Below are 17,194 nucleotides of genomic sequence, written 5' to 3'. Positions count from 1 at the left end.
ATGTCATTTTTCTCTGACATTGTACATTGTCGCGTTCTATAGTCGGTAGCAGGATTACAGGCCGATCACATGGTACTTTAAATTATAATTAGTTTAAGGTAGTTAGTACAGTAGTAGTTACAACACTACAATACTATTTCATTTTCCCTTTACATTCACTTTGTGATCTTCACACAATATACAGTAATGTAAGAACTATATTTTGATAAATGATAGTCAGATTTGGGAAAATACACACTCTTACAAGAGACACACACAGATACTAGATGCCTTGGTAGAAGGCTACTTTTAGTAGGAAACATAGGGTTTTCTAGGAGGTTCAAAACTTTTACATACTTATACTTCACATGCTTACAAATATAGACACTAAAATAATTATGATCTCACCAGCTTTAAAGCTGATACTCTCTTTCAAAATAACTTGTATCTTCAGGTCACCAGTAGACAGGTACCGGTGCAAGGTTTAGAGAAGATGGAGCTCATTCAAGACTCATCTTTCATTTTGATTTATATTTTGGTGTCTATATAACTTGACAGAACACAATTGTATTAAAATTATATTATTAATGCAATGGATGATGTTGTTGCTTGTTTACTACTATTCATTATTGTGATACTGTACATGACGTCCTCCGCCCCAGAACGTTTCCGTCGTTCATGGTTTTGGGGTGTGACAGATTGGTATCAGAGCATTGTTTATAGTGAATTGAGTATATCAACCCATAAAAGATATACAGACTATAAATACAAAGGGATTAAAATACTCTGACCAAGAGTTTATACTTTTAAATAATAAAATATTTAACTAAGTATACGTGCCTGCATTCATACTAAAATCAGTGTCACTAGGACAGTACAAAAGTATTACGATTGTTGGGCAGCACAAGTAGACTTAGAGACATATAGTCAAAACTGGGAAGATATAGCCTCATCAACTATATTATCCGAGGGTTGACTAGCATGTGCCTAAGTGTGGTTGTGAGGTTGCAACAAGTCTAAAAACTTACCCACAATACCACAATGAGAACAATAGAACCTAAACGTAAAATACTATAGGGGTATTTTGTGTACTACAAGCTACTTATGTGTTATACTCTTATATCTCTTTTCTCGCATAGATAATATGGCTGGATTCCATCCCTACGACAACTTGCACTTCCCTAACCAAGGTAATGAAGGTGGGTTTAAAGCTGATCCAAGAAATGACCACCCAATCCATGTGGATGGTCACCAGGCTGAAGGCTTTGGAGATGGTTCTGACTCCGAGCCTGAAGTTGAGATCCTACCCCCGATGGCTCTTGTCCCAAATCCTAACCCTCGTCCAGCTTTTCAAGGCCCGACGCCTCCGTGGGTGGAAAGCTTGGAAACATGGAGCCAAGGGCAGGATCAGCCCATGCCATTTAATGGAGACCGAAGCTTTTATGACCTAAGCGAGGGGGGCTCAGCAGACAGAGTCTTGCCAATCCTGGTCCGCAGAGTGGCCCGAAATGAAATTCAAGGCAGGACAGCCCTCCATCAAATCACGGAAGTTGTCACCAATGCGAGAATGCATACAATCCACACCATTCGCCTGGAAGATGCTCGTGAGAGATCTGAGAGAGACCATGAAACCCTGCTGCAAGCACTGGCTGAAACACGAGCTGAAGTCATAGAACTCCGAGTACGCCAGAGGGTGTACGAAAGACACCTGCTTGATATGGAACGTCAACTGGCTGAACTAAGGGTTCACCAGAGGGATGACCGTCACCAGTAGTAGATGCCTTACTTTCCTTCCCCATTAAAAGGAATCGTTTTCCTATCTATGTCCTAAGTGGCATTTTTCTATGAAACTATCTTGTACTGTAGGCATGGTTGTAAAAATCGGTCTAGGCGGCCGATTAATCGGCGCCTAGGCACTTGGCGGCCTCCAACCGCCTACGAATAGGTGTTAGAGGGTTAGGCTAGGCGGCCTTGGTCAATATCGGTCAATTCCGGCCCAATTCGGACCAAATCGGTCCAACTCGGACCTAATCGGTCCAACTGACTCTAAAGGTCCCACCAACTCAAAGGAGCTGGCTTGCCTAAAACATAATTGCATTTGTTTTTGTATAGAGGATTCCCTTTTATAAAGTATGTTTTCATTGATAGAGTGTTCACAGCTTCGATGTAGGATTGTTACTGGTATTTTGAGCCCATATTTTACCTTAATTTTTGATGTTATATTTATTAATGTTGTATTTAATGTTATATTCTCAGGATTAATGTTATATATATATATATGTATATATATATATATATATATATATATATATATATATATATTAAATTTTTAATAATTTATTATTAATTAATGGTACCCGATTAATCCCCCGATTAATCCCCGATTAGCCGATTAATCCCTTGACCCCAGTTGACCGCCGAGCTACCGTCGAGCGATTTCTGCAACCTTGACTGTAGGTACTTTTAGTTAGGCCTTTATGCGGCCAAAACCTTTCTACTCCGGATATGATGTAAGACCTGCTACAAGGTCAATTTTCCCGAACTTATTACATCATAAATATCAATGATATTGACAGTCGGCTAACTTCTGTTTCATTCTTTGTTCAAATACTTTCATCATACTTTCGTTGGAGTCTATCTGAAACCCACTCTAGTCAAGTTATTGGACTAGGGTAATTTAGCTCAGAGATCATTCCCAACTCTCTTTCAAAGGTTGGATCATGTTATTCACCAACCAATGGTACCACGTGTTTAAACGACAAACGTCATGAGATCATTCTATGAACTTACTTCTACTATGTCCTAGGACTGCATCATAGGGATGTAGGTCAAACCTTCGATAACATACTTCTACTCTTTACATGAACGATCGGAATACATCTAGGGTCAACCATAATCGCTCACGAACTCCTTATCTTTCGTGTTACAGAATCATGTCGTTATCCGGAAATAGTCAGCCGAACAACGAAACCCCTGTCTTTCCTATGGACGCCGCTACTTTCCAAGCCGCAGTATCAGCTGCTGTGGCAGCTACCGTGGCAACTGTCCTTGCAAACCATAGCACTAACAACGCAGGCAAGACTGACAAAGGGGTTGAACATTCCGATCGTGGTAACGATCCGGGAAATCAACAAATAGTAACAGTCGCCAACACCCAAAGCAACAACTCAGAGTTCAAGAAACGGAAGCGTCAAGCCCAAAAAGAACGCAAGTGATTTCAAAGGCTTGCCATGCGACAACAACCAGTAGCGACTCCTGCCACCTCAGCACCGGTCAAGAGTTATGAGGGAACACTTCCAAAGTGTAACAAGTGTAACTATCATCATAATGGAGCTTGCCGAGTATTGCAATGCATCAATTGCAACAAAATGGGACACATTGCTCGTTTTTGTAGAACCACCTCCACCACCGGAGCCAGCCAGGTTTTCTATAGTTGTGGTGAGACAGGACACTACCATAGGAATTGTCCAAAAGGAAAGAGCAACGAAAGTACCCACGTCTACATAACTCCGAGCCGACACATCACTTCCACCACCGATGTTGGTGCTAGCCAGATATGTCACCAATGCGGTGAAATTGGACACCTCAAGAAGGAGTGTCCAATAACAAAGAACTCCGGCGCAGACGGGAAGATACTAAGGATCACAGCTGCAGGAGAGACTACGTCGGACCCACGTTAAAGTATCTAAGGCGTTCGTTGTAACAGACTCATAAACTGTTTAAAACTAGTGCAACTCGAGTCTTATCTTTTGCGAGATCCCGTCAGTAAAGGGATGCTGGTGCTGCGTATACTTGTCTTTTGTAGTATACCTAGTTCGCAACAATAGTCTTGTAGTGAATCTATAGTACTGTAACTCTGTCAAAAGTTGCACTGTTGGCTTTTGTCTGTAACGCCTTTATGATCAAGTCTAATGTCTTTATTCCCAAGTGAGTCCAATATTATCATACAACTTGATTCAATTTGATCCGCACAATACCAGTTTCGTACGTACATCTCTTTCTCCGAAATCGTCTTTCTAGTGAAACCGTCATTTCAGAACTCCGAAGTACTCATGCGTAGAGTACCTCATGTTTCTTATCCTTCCGAAGAAACCTCAGCAAACCTCCCCAGAGTACCACTCGTACAATACGTCAAGTTCAATACAAGGACCCTTACGGTTGATCTATCGCTGAAGAATGTATACACAAGGGTGGTATATAATAAAGGTTCTACAGGTTTAGAATTGATGATTCCACTTTAACTTCTTTTCCTCGTTGGGATGTGAGCTTAAGGAAGAATCGTTTATTCGACTACCTTTTCAATCTTAATTATATACGACTCGTATACACGAGACTGTGATTGATGAACCATGTATGACTTCTAATATGAACTTCAGGACGGAGACTGACCAAGACTACGAGAAATCGCATCGTCATACGAACAAACTTAGAACCCAGTACGACTCCTGTAACCAGATCGCCCTACAGTATAACACCTACGGAGATACAAGAACCGTCCGAACAACGTAACGACTACTCAGCAATAGAATTGGAAGACCAAGCTTCTCACCCTGGAGAGCTCCGGTCTTATTCTTCAAGAAGGTAGACAGATTGTATCATGAGTACATCGACTATCGAAGACCAACCGCAAGGAACGAATTACCTTTCAGAAAAGGACCTGAGATCCGAATATCACCAATTTCGAGTGTTAGTGAAGGATGTCCCGATGACGACCTTCCGAACTCGATGCGGACGCTGCGAGTCCGTAGTGATACCCCTCGGATAGGACCAATACGCCCGTAGTATTCATGAACTAAATGAATAGGGTACACCATTCTTACTTGGATCAGTTCGTCATTGTCCTTGTAAATGACTTACTTATCTACTCTCGTAGTAAGAAGGAAATCATAAAGAGCATCTACAACAAACCATGGAAACAATACGATCAGAGAAGCTTTGAGCGAAGTTCTCTAAATACGAGTTTTGGAATTGAAGTGTCAAATTCCTAAGACACACTATTAGTGATGTGGGAATTCTTGAGGACCCTTTCAATTAAACAAAACCGTTGAGAATTTGTCAGTACCGAAGACGCTGACGGGAATTCGCCAAATTCTAGGTCTCGCTGACCTACTGTCGTAGTTCATTTAGAACTCCTCGCAAATTACGGAACCTCTTACGACTTTGACCCAGAAGGGAGCGACCCTTGACTGGGAAGAGAAGCAAGATGGAGAAACCTTTGGAACTCCAGGTGAGAGACCAAATTCTTTTGGAAGTTTCACTCTCAAAAAGCTTAATACGCTTCGGAAAGCGTGGAAAGCTAAAATCCAAGATAGTTAGGACCTCCGAGATTCTTGCCAGAATCGGCCCTGTAACTCACAAATCCAACCTACCCCGCGAACTCAGTAACATACATTCTACCCTCCACGTCTCGAACTTGCAAAAGTATCTATCCGACGAGACTCTTGTAATCCCACTCGACGAGATCGAGTTCCACAAGAGCCTCACATTCGTGGAAGAACCGTAGTGACCACGGACCGAGAGGTCAAGCGGATGAAGCAACACCGCTTCCCATTAGTGAAGGTTCGCTGGAATGCCAACCGAGGACCTGAATTCACTTGGGAGCGCGAGAATCAATCGATTAGGAAGTATCCCCACTTCTTGGCTCGATTATTCATGCCTACTCCTTTACCTAAATTCTAATTTCGGGACGAAATTCCCTCTAACGGGGGGATGATGTGACAACCCGAAATTTTCTATCCTGTACAGTCAAACACTTCATTAAAAGTCAAACTCATTCCTGCTATCATTTAGCACAATTTAGAGTCTGTTTGAGCATTCTGAGCCTGGTACACTTAAGGAATAAGTGTCGGGGTTTATCTGTTGGATCTACAGTGCCAAGAACGAGCCTGAAACACTTTGACCTGGAGTTCACGACCACCACATGGGAGTTTACGGCCGTAAACTCCATGTGGGCCGTAAACTCACCTTATATGGTGAAAGTTAGGCCATTAGTTCATTACTTTCATTCCCTTGGCCCAAATCCTCTCAAGTATCATCCCGATCTTCGTCCCCGATCTTCAAAAGTCGTAAGTATCTTGCCCTAACTAGTTGATATCTTACATGATATAGTGATCTTACATGATTTCATCCGTGAAATCATTCCATTTTGTAGATCTTCAAGTTCCACCAAGAACACCAAGAACATATACTAGTGTTCTTGGCCAGAAACGACCATTCAAGCTCCTAGATCGTAAGTACTCTTATTCTAACTCATTGTACACTAGGTTTAACATGTTTAGGGCTTAGAAATCATAAGGAAACACAAGATCAAAGGAGTTTACGGCCAAGACATGTTCTTGGGCCGTAAACCCCTATAAGTGGGGCAAATTGCACCCTAGTTCCTTCCTTATGCCTAGAACCTAGCTTAGATCACATCCTAGAAGTGTTAAGGACCTTAAACATCCAAGAAACCATGTCCACATAGAGTTTACAGCCGTAAACTCATAAGGAAATGGTCCTTAGGCCGTAAACTCTATAAAGGGGTGATATTGTGCCCCTAATGCTTCCTAAGGCTTAGACTTGAAGTAAGGATGCTTCATTATGACTTATAGGACCTCAAAACACCCAATGGCACTTGGTACCATGAGTTTACGGCCGTAAACTCATGAAGGATTGGTCCTTGGGCCGTAAACTCATGTGAAGGTCAATTCTTGGACCTTAAGCTCACCTAGCCTCTTGTTTAGCATTGGAACACTTAACCACTTAAGACATCATAGCCTTAAGCCTCAAATGGAGACCCATTACAGAGTTTATGGCCAGGAGTAAACTCCCCTGGGCCATAAACTCCATTAAGTATGGTCCATAGACCATAAACTCAATAGCAATGCCTTGCACTCCTTTGTTGCAACCCAATGGCCTCCTAACACTTTGAATAAAGTGTTTTCCACGCCTTAGAATGCTTATACTTGTCTAATTAGTGTTATAATCACTAATTGTATATATACATATGTCTTTATATGTTAATAGGATCATTGAGTGTGTTTAAGTCTTCACTTAACACCAAGCACTTGTCCGACACTTCCATCCGATCCACTCACTACAGGTGAGTTCATACCCCTTAATCAATCTTTTAAATGTTTTTAAATGCTTTTATGGGGGGGGGGATACAAGTTGATCAATTATAGTTATTATATCAATCATATGTGATTAATAACTACCAGTTTAGTGGATTTCTTACTTTTCAAACTGAGTTTTCAACAAACTACTCTTCAAACGGTTTTACAAGCTCTTTTACATATCAAATGGATTTACTACACTTTTAGCTGTTTTACCAAACAGATTTCTTCAAATGGCTTTCTCAAACGTTTTTACATGTTAAAACTCTTTATCAAACTGTCTTACATACTGTACGTTTCCTTTCAAGCTCTGTTTCAATTGTGTTTCAAACAAAGGTTTGCTTTCACTTTAAACTGGTCGTATCAAAAAAATTGTTTTCAAATCGTTTTTCAAACTGACATCAAGTCATCATTTCTTAGTTATTAAACTTTTCAAAGGTTTTACAAAACTTCTTTTATACTTTTATATTGTCAATTGCATGCCTGTATATGTATAGTTATATAAGTAATGTTTAAAGGACTTAGGAAGACTAGCTCGCTTTATCTCATTTTCCTTGTTTGGATGTGGCTTTAGGGTATCGGTTATCCGTCCGAAGGTCGTTTAAATATTAGTTATATATCATGTATACATATATAGTCATAAAAGTTCTATCAGTCAATTCAATACCCTTGGGTAGTAAGGGTATACATTCATGTTCATACATACAAGTCATATTACTAGTAAACTACAATAGGCGTAGTTTAGGAAGTTACTAATACTATTACTAGAACAATGAATCATACAATGATTCAGTTCATACATGAGTCAATACATGCTAGATAGGAAGAGAACACACAATACAGCTAGTACACACAGTACGTTACAATACATGCTAGACAGGGAGAGAACATACATTACAGCTAGCACACACAGTACAGTACAATACAGGCTAGACAGAGGGAGAACATACATTGCAGATAGCACATTCATTACATTACAGTTTTGCAGTTATGTGAGCCACGTTCCGGGGCATGGCACTACCTGCCATGGCCGTTCATGTATCCAGAATCTCCTTAATTGGGGAGCGTATGAGTTTGCGTATACCTATACTGGATTGACTATCCTACACCTTGCTGCTAGCTACAGTGAGACTTAAATGTCTATGGGTGCCAAATGTCATTTTTCTCTGACATTGTACATTGTCGCGTTCTATAGTCGGTAGCAGGATTACAGGCCGATCACATGGTACTTTAAATTATAATTAGTTTAAGGTAGTTACTACAGTAGTAGTTACAACACTACAGTACTATTTCATTTTCCCTTTACATTCACTTTGTGATCTTCACACAATATACAGTAATGTAAGAACTATATTTTGATAAATGATAGTCAGATTTGGGAAAATACACACTCTTACAAGAGACACACACAGATACTAGATGCCTTGGTAGAAGGCTACTTTTAGTAGGAAACATAGGGTTTTCTAGGAGGTTCAAAACTTTTACATACTTATACTTCACATGCTTACAAATACATTCTTACAAATACAGACACTAAAATACTTATGATCTCACCAGCTTTAAAGCTGATACTCTCTTTCAAAATAACTTGTATCTTCAGGTCACCAGTAGACAGGTACCGGTGCAAGGTTTAGAGAAGATGGAGCTCATTCAAGACTCATCTTTCATTTTGATTTATGTTTTGGTGTCTATATAACTTAACAGAACACAATTGTATTAAAATTATATTATTAATGCAATGGATGATGTTGTTGCTTGTTTACTACTATTCATTGTTGTGATACTGTACATGACGTCCTCCGCCCCAGAACGTTTCCGCCGTTCATGGTTTTGGGGTGTGACAATATAACCCTGGCGTATTCACTTGGTACTCACGGAGTTAACTGCAATAGTTCCTTTATATTTGAAGAAAAGATTCTTTAAGAAAACCCTTATTTCTTATAATAAAATGGTAACCACAACAGTTTCTTCTATAATCACTTAGTTTATCCTAGCTATATATAATCTAATATCAAACATATAGTTAATTGTGTGAATCTGCCCTAAGCCCACAACCAAACAAGGAACAGGGAATGAGGCGGAAAGCACACATCCAACTACCTATCGGATATCAATTATATATAACCCTGGTGTATAAACTAAGGTATTATAGAATTAACCACCTAAGGTCCTTTAGGTTATACTGGTTTAATAAAATGGATTAAGCCCTTTACTGGTAAGTTTCTAGTTTTGTATTCAAATGTTCTTTATTTGAAAAGTATGTTTTGTACTAGAAAACGGTGCATTGAATTAGTGTTCTATGACCTGGCCCATACCTGGTACCCCTTATGATTACTTGGTGTACACGGAACATATATATAGCTAAGATCGGATAGATAGTAGGCTGGGTGAATCTGCTCTAACCCCACAACCAAACAAGGAACAGGAAATGAAGCAGAAAGCACGCATCCTACTACCTGTCGGACCCGATTAATATATATCCCTGAATGCATACACTAAGGAATCATAAATTTAGAATTATAGGCCCCCCTTCTACTGAATGTACTGGACTCGACTGTTCTGTTTGTCGTTTGTAAAATGTAAGTTTTCCCTATTTTATAACTATCTTGACTCGAAAATAGTTTGCATTAACTTTCAAGTGGAACTGTCACTAAATGAAAGTAATGGGAAATTATAAGTACACAGTTGTCTTTTGAATTGACATCCTGCAGTACTGATTACCTTAAAACATGTTTGTATAATTAAGGTCATAATGTGATGAATAGTCCCAATACTATACACTCTCCCTGCAACAGATTCTGGGAACCAAACGCGACTTCAGCAAACCTATTGCTGAGCCGTGAAGTAGGCTCACATTAAAGTTATATGATCATGTATACCCAATTTTACTATCACCTTTTGTTTAGAACAATGAGTTAGTGATTCATTGGTATAATTAGATCCTATAGTTGTTCTATGCTATAACATCTTAGTATGTTCGTTCTGTTATAGTATCTTAGTATGTTCTCTTTGTTATAGTATCTTAGTATGTTCTCTTTGTTATAGTATCTTAGTATGTTCGTTCTGATGTATTGTATCTACCTCACTATTTCTCTTTATAGTATGATCTCTTTGTTTTCGTGTATTGTATCTACCTCCCTGTTTCTCTTTATAGTATACTCTAGTATCTAGTATGTACTGAACCTTTAAACTACACCCCTTATAGTTTACTAGTATTTTACTTGAACTGTTATTGAAAAGACTCATTTTACTACTAAGTTATGCTTGTACTTTAAAAATGGAGTTTTGTTAAACTATAAAGTAACATAACTTTAAAAGAGTTTTTGAAATGTTTTGACTACTTATAAATGACATAAGCAATCTTTTTAAAGATGTTTATAACAAACAATTACACAATTATCATTGTGTTCAACTTGTATTCCCCCCTTAAAAGCATTTAAAACAGTTTAAAAGATTGATTACAGGGGTATGAACTCACCTTATGTGGGTGATTCAAACGAATAAGCGCGTAAGGATGAGAAGTTCCACGAATGAAGTCCCGAGACTTAATGAGTCCTAAATGAAATATAATGGCATATATTGGCATAAGTATAGTGTTTAGAAGCAACCAAATGCAAGGAAACACCTTACGGGACTAGGAAACACTTTGACCAAGTGTTGGAATCACATGTGATTCACTTAAAGGGAGTGTACGGCCACATGAAGGAGTGTGCGGCCAGGGAGTGTGCGGCCGCACACTCATGGTAAAGAGTGCACAAAAACATTTTCGAAGGGTAGGAAGGCTTGTGGGACGATTTCTCAACAAGTGGTGAAGCTGGAAATGCATTTTGAAGGCCCTTTAAGGGTGTTTTGAGGGGTGTACGGCCATATATGGGTGTGCGGCCGCACACACCATATATTCTTGAGTTATGGGCACATTTAAGGAGATAAACTAGTGTTATTAACAAGTTCTAAGCATAGGGAAAGAGTACTTACGATCCGGAGGCTCAAGAAGGCTCAAAATCACCAAGAACAAGTGTGTGTTCTTGGTGTTCTTGGTGAGTTTTGAATATCTAGCCAAAAGATGATTTCCAATGGATGAAATCAAAGGGTGTTACTAGTTTAAAAGGATTAACAACAAATCAAGGGTAGATGACTTACAATCTTGAAGATCTAAGCTGAAAATCAGATGATAGTTGAGAGAGAAATCGTGTTCTTGGCTTGGGAGTGTGAAAAGGGATGAAGGAAAGCTAAGTCCCAACCTTATACACGTGAGTGTGCTGCCAGGAAAGGGGTGTGTGGCCGCACACCCAAGTGTGCGGCCGTACACTCCTTAAGTTGGAGTGTAAGGCTCGATTTTGGTGCTAGAAGTGTATGCGACCCAATCCTATACTCGAGGCTTGAATGTACTGAGCTTTGAACCTTTAAACGGACTCTAAACAAGGCTAAACGATAGCAGAAATGAGATTTTACATAAGTGTTTAAACATTAGATATTTGACATCAAAAGTAGGTACTAAGCTGTCTTCTCAAACGCTCTGGGAGTGTACCTGTCTACTGGATTCCTTAAGAATACAAATTATTTTGAAAGAGAGGATCAGCATTTAAGATGGCGAGTTCATAAGCATGATTAATACTCAAATCCGTTTTCTCGTTATTTGATAAAGTAAACACTTTTCCCCGCAGAAAATCCTATATTTTCTGATGTATTATACGGTAAGCGAAAGAGTGAAAGTTTCTATGTTCTTAAGTGATATACTGTGTTATAGTTTACATAAAACCATAAAGAAAAGGTGTTTTCCAATACGGAAATAGTATTCCGTATATATACTTTTATAATATAGTGTTATAGTTTTATAAAGATAAAATTATGAGAAGTTTTACTTATTCATACACTAATCATTTTATTCAATATCAAAATGTGAGTTATCAAAGCAACACTTGGTGACCTAGGATCGCCTAAACACGACGTTCTTCAGGCGTCGCAATCGGTAGGACATTTGCCACCATATGTCTGCCGACCTAGCTGTTGCAAGCAGCTCTGGTGCGGGATTGCTAGTCCCGTATAGATCTATACACAAGTGTCGCGCTCTCCATCGAGGAGACTCTAGTTATAATTTCAGGACTTGGGGGATACTTATAAAAGTACATGAAGGTTGCCTCACAAATGATATATTGATGATTATGTATAGAATATTGACAAGTTACTAGGTAATAAATACTCATTAGGTCAGTTTCATAAACTATATAAGATATAGTTTATATGGTTGTCTTCTGATTGATATTTTCTAAATAATGTTTTCTACTTGTTTTCTGTTAAGTACCAATGAATGAGTTCTATAAACTATACCTATTATAGTTTAACTGTTGGTAAAAATCGGTAATATTGTTATTCCATAAAGTTCATTGTTTGTACCAAATAGTACCAAACAGTTTGAAAACCCTTTTATATTTATATAAACGTAATATTTATATAATTGTGATTAATTAGACCTTCGATTAAATAACTTTACCCAAGCCCACAACCAAACAAGGAACATGAAATGGGGTCAAATTATATGTTCTAAATCTTTTGAATCCAAATTATATAATTTACACATATATAAATATGCAATTTTTGATAATTATAACAATTTAAAAACTTAAAAGACATTTAAAAGCATTTTAGATATTAACACAATTTTAATTGTGTATCACTTGTATTCCCCCCCACCCCCAAAACAGTTAAAAATCATAAAAATGTAGGGGTATGAACTCACCTTATGTGGGTGATTCAACTGAAGATTCGATATAGGATGATAAGTTTCACGAGTGAAGTCCCGAGGCACAAACGAGTCCTATTTAGCATATTGAGACATATATATGTATACATTTAGTGAATCTAACCTCAAAAGTGTAAAGGAAACAATCTATGGTGCAAGGAATACTTACACAAGAATTGTTAGAATCGAAAATGGAAGGCTGAAAGGAGTTCACGGCCCAAAGATCTTGAAGATATTAAGTTCACGGCCCATCTGGGTGTTCACGGCCCAAGAACAACTTGTGTTCTTGAGCTTACGGCCCAACTAGCTTGAAGAATGATGAACACTTGAAGATCCTAAGTCGATTCTAAGTTGAATCCAAGAGGATTTCACAAGAAAAGCAAGGAAAGAAGGCGTTTCTCTTGGTCTAGAGGAGAGAGGAGGGTTTTTGGCTGATGATACTTGAGAGAGAATGGATGAGTTCACGGCCAGAAGTGAAGAAGTGAAGGATAAAATCGATCAACACACACACACACACACACACACACACACACATATATATATATATATATATATATATATATATATATATATATATATATATATATATATATATATATATATATATATATATATATATAGGGAGGAGTTCACGGCCGAAGGAGGGTTCACAGCCGAAGAGTTCACGACCGAGGGTTCACGGCCGAAGCCTCGTTCACGGTCGTAAACCGAAGCGAGTTCAGGACTCGGATGAAGAATGATGTGAGGTGTTCTCGGTCCCTAGTGTTTCACTTTTTAAACAAACAACACCTTCGGTACAAAGTTTATACACTTAATACCCATTAATCTAGCCATATAAGATAATAAAAGAAATGAGCTTGACCTTTACACGATACGTTTGAATTTTACAAGAATAAATTTTTCGTGTTGTCACATCATCCCCCCGTTAAAGGGAATTTCGTCCCGAAATTAGTCTAAGGTATACACATGGACTAAAGGAAAAGAGGTGGAATCTTATGTTTCTGATGATCCTCACGCTCCCAAGTGAATTTGGGTCCTCGCTATACACTTAAGCGGACCCTCACTAACGGGATAGGGATTTGATTAGTCATATCGACTTCGCTGACTAGGATTTCTACGGATTCTTCCACAAAGTTGAGGCTCTCGTTTACCTCGATCTAATCGAGTAGGATAACAAAAGTCTCGTCGGAAAAACACTTTTCAAGTTAAAGTCGTGGAAAGTAGGGTGTATGTTGTTAAATTCTCGAGGTAGTCGGGGTCTATAAGCTACTGGATCCAATCTAGTAAGAATCTCGAATGGTCCTATGTACCTTGGATTTAGTATTCCACACTTTCCGAAGCGTATCATGCCCTTCCAGGGTGAGACCATCACATGACGTGGTCACCAACCTGGAATTCCAAGGGTTTCCTCCTATTGAAGGCGTAGCTTTTCTGTCTGACTCCGGAAGCATTATGTCGCTCTCAGATTCGTACTATCTTCTCGGACACACGTTCTAGTTAGCTTCTCTATTTTGCATGTTTCCTTCAATTTGCAGGAAGTGTGCGGACTTGGTTAATCTGTCGACGATCACCCAAAATGGTATCAAGTCCACCTGTTGCCTTGGGTAACTTGATTATGAAGCCCATTGCAATCCGCTACCACTTCCACTCAGTTATCTCCGGTAGTTGTAGTAAGACTGCGGGCTTTTGCTCTGAAGTTCATGATAAGACTCATACTTAGCTCATCCACCATCACCTCGTGTATACAAGTCGTATATAATTTAGATTGACAAAACGTTCGGATGGGTGGCCCTGCCCCAAGTCCACAACCAGACAAGGAACAGGAGATAGGGCGGAATCACACATCCTAAATCTTGTTGAGTCTAAATTATATACCACTCTCGCGTATACACTTTAGTAGCGATAGATTAACCTCATGAGTTCTTAGTCTCTATTCTCGAACTTGACTTGCAGCACAAGTGATCTTCCTATGAGATCTATTGGGGATACTTCGTGTGGTTACTGACTTCTGAGACTTCTTTGGTGTTTTTCGCTTTAAGTTTCCTATCTACTGAGTAGGCTAGAAGGGCGTGGTACCCCTCGCATGGGTACTTCTAAAGTTCTGAAGCGAGAGACAATATAAGGGTTCGTATTAGGTTTGCCGTTATAAATTGAAAGAATTTCGTTTGACGGTTGCTTGATGGAAAAGTCCTTTTACACAGCATAGGAAATTTTGCATGGTGAGAACCAAGCCAAACCATGTTGGATGATGATGTCGGAACTTCTCGACGTAATAGATATTAAGTCGATTTGGAAGAAAAGATTATCAGGACGATGTGCTAATTAATGCACATATGTTTTCAATGCTTTCGGTTTTGTCCTTGGTATTATTACCATAATTTTTTTCCCCGAAATTAACGAGCACTACCAATACGAGGGTTCTGATAATTTGAAATAATGAACTTTCATAAAATGATCCCTACTAGGTCTCTCTATAACCGCTTGGTGTATACAAGTCATGTATAATTAAAATTGGAAACAGTTGACTGAGTGACCCTGCCCTAAATGCACAACCAAACAAGGAACAGGAAATGAGGCGAAATCACTCACTCTAAGTCTACAAATCTTATTTATAAATGACCCTAATGTATACACTAAGCCATCACAGCTTACCTGTTAGGGTTCCGAGTTTTATATGAGTGATGTGATTTGGTTCGAATGAGAGAGTAAGTATAATTATGATTAATTATTGGGATTTGGAAGCCCACTAAAAATCTAGCAGGGTTCTTTGATGCCTTCCCATGCTCTGGGGTCAAACTCCTCCTGCTCCCCCGTTATTCTTCTCTGTTGGACAGTCCTTCTTGAAATGTCCTATTTCACCACAAAGGTGGCATATTGGACTGATTCCCACATTGGTGGTTGAAGTAAGGTACTCAGTCGGAATCCTACAGGAACGGGCGGTGTGCCCCTTCATGTTGTATCTATTACAATGCGACACTCGGAAAACTCCATAATGATGGTAGTTGCACTTGCTATAGTGTGGGAGGTTTCCTAAGTACGGTGTGGTCGGTGTTGGGATAACAGGGCTAATGGGGGTATTGACTGCCCTAGTTTGTTGCCCTTCGGTAGGTCCTTGAGCTTAACAACTCCCTTTCTCGTTCTTCAACTTTCGTTTCAGGATATTAGGTTTGAGGTTTGGAGTGTCTTTACAAAACAGACACTCGTTGCTGTACTTGGTTATCACCACGATCGGGATTTCCGATAACATTTCCACTAACATTAGCATTGTTAGCATTAAGGTAAGCCATGACAGCTGCTACAACTGCTGTAACTGCAGCTTGAAATGTAGCTGAAACTATCTGAAGGATTGGTGTTTTGCCGGTGGGTTGGTTACGTTTCTTCGGAGGCATGATTCTGTTACACGATGAGAAAACGAGCTCGTGAGCAACGATGGTTGTCTCTAGATGTATTCTAATTATTTATATCTACATATAAAATTTTCGTTTTGTTATACGGTTCTCAATGTTTCGAACTACATCCCTATGATGCATTCCTGGTAAAGGGCATAAGTAAGTTTTTAGAACTGTTATAAACTGAGTGTCATCCGAAATAAGTTATATTGATTGGTGGATATCATGTTCCAACTTTCGAAAAGATTTGAAAACAATTCATAACAGAGTCTACATGGAATAGACCTATGAATTTTAGAAATAATCACTCTCAATTGAGATTTCGTGATTCGATTTACTGGTATTAGTCGTGACGGGAAAATGTGATAAGCTTAATACCTAACGTGAGTAATATAATCACATACTCACTAGGTTGTATTAATTTATTAGTTATTAATGTGACGAAAAGGCACTTAAACACTTCGCATGAATCATGCGTGGTTTTCCTCTGTTCTTTGTTCTACTCCTGGCTGTAAAGATTTGTTCTCTCCTGATATCTATATGGTATCCTTCTCCTCCGTAGGTATATTGAATTCCTGTGCCGGCTTACTTCCGATTCTGAAACTGATCCCCATTACTTCGTAATGAAGAGTTCGAATCTCGGAAGTTCATACAAACCTCTCATCGGTGCCCTTAATAAGGTAAAGGCACTTGGTGGTTTCTATAGTTTCTTTACTCCTCAACTGTTTCTTTCTCGGAATCCTCCTAACGAATTCCTTCTCGATCTTCGTTAATTCCACCGTTGGTTGTTGTGGTGTGGTGATTAAATCCATTCCGGTCTTTCTATAATCACATAGTGTGTACCGATTATATATAATCCAGATCAAATAGACCTTCGAATAAGTGATCCTACTCTAAAACCACATCCAAACAAGGAAAAGGAAGTAGAGTGAAAATAACCTATTCTAAGTCTATAAAATCTCAACTATATTTAACTTTAACGTATAAACTTA

This window comes from Lactuca virosa, chromosome 3 (assembly GCF_052849685.1).
Source record: "Lactuca virosa cultivar CGN04683 chromosome 3, Lactuca_virosa_CGN04683_v6, whole genome shotgun sequence".
Taxonomy (NCBI): domain Eukaryota; kingdom Viridiplantae; phylum Streptophyta; class Magnoliopsida; order Asterales; family Asteraceae; genus Lactuca; species Lactuca virosa.
The sequence above is the reverse complement of the archived record's forward strand: the minus strand, read 5'-3'. Positions refer to the sequence as shown.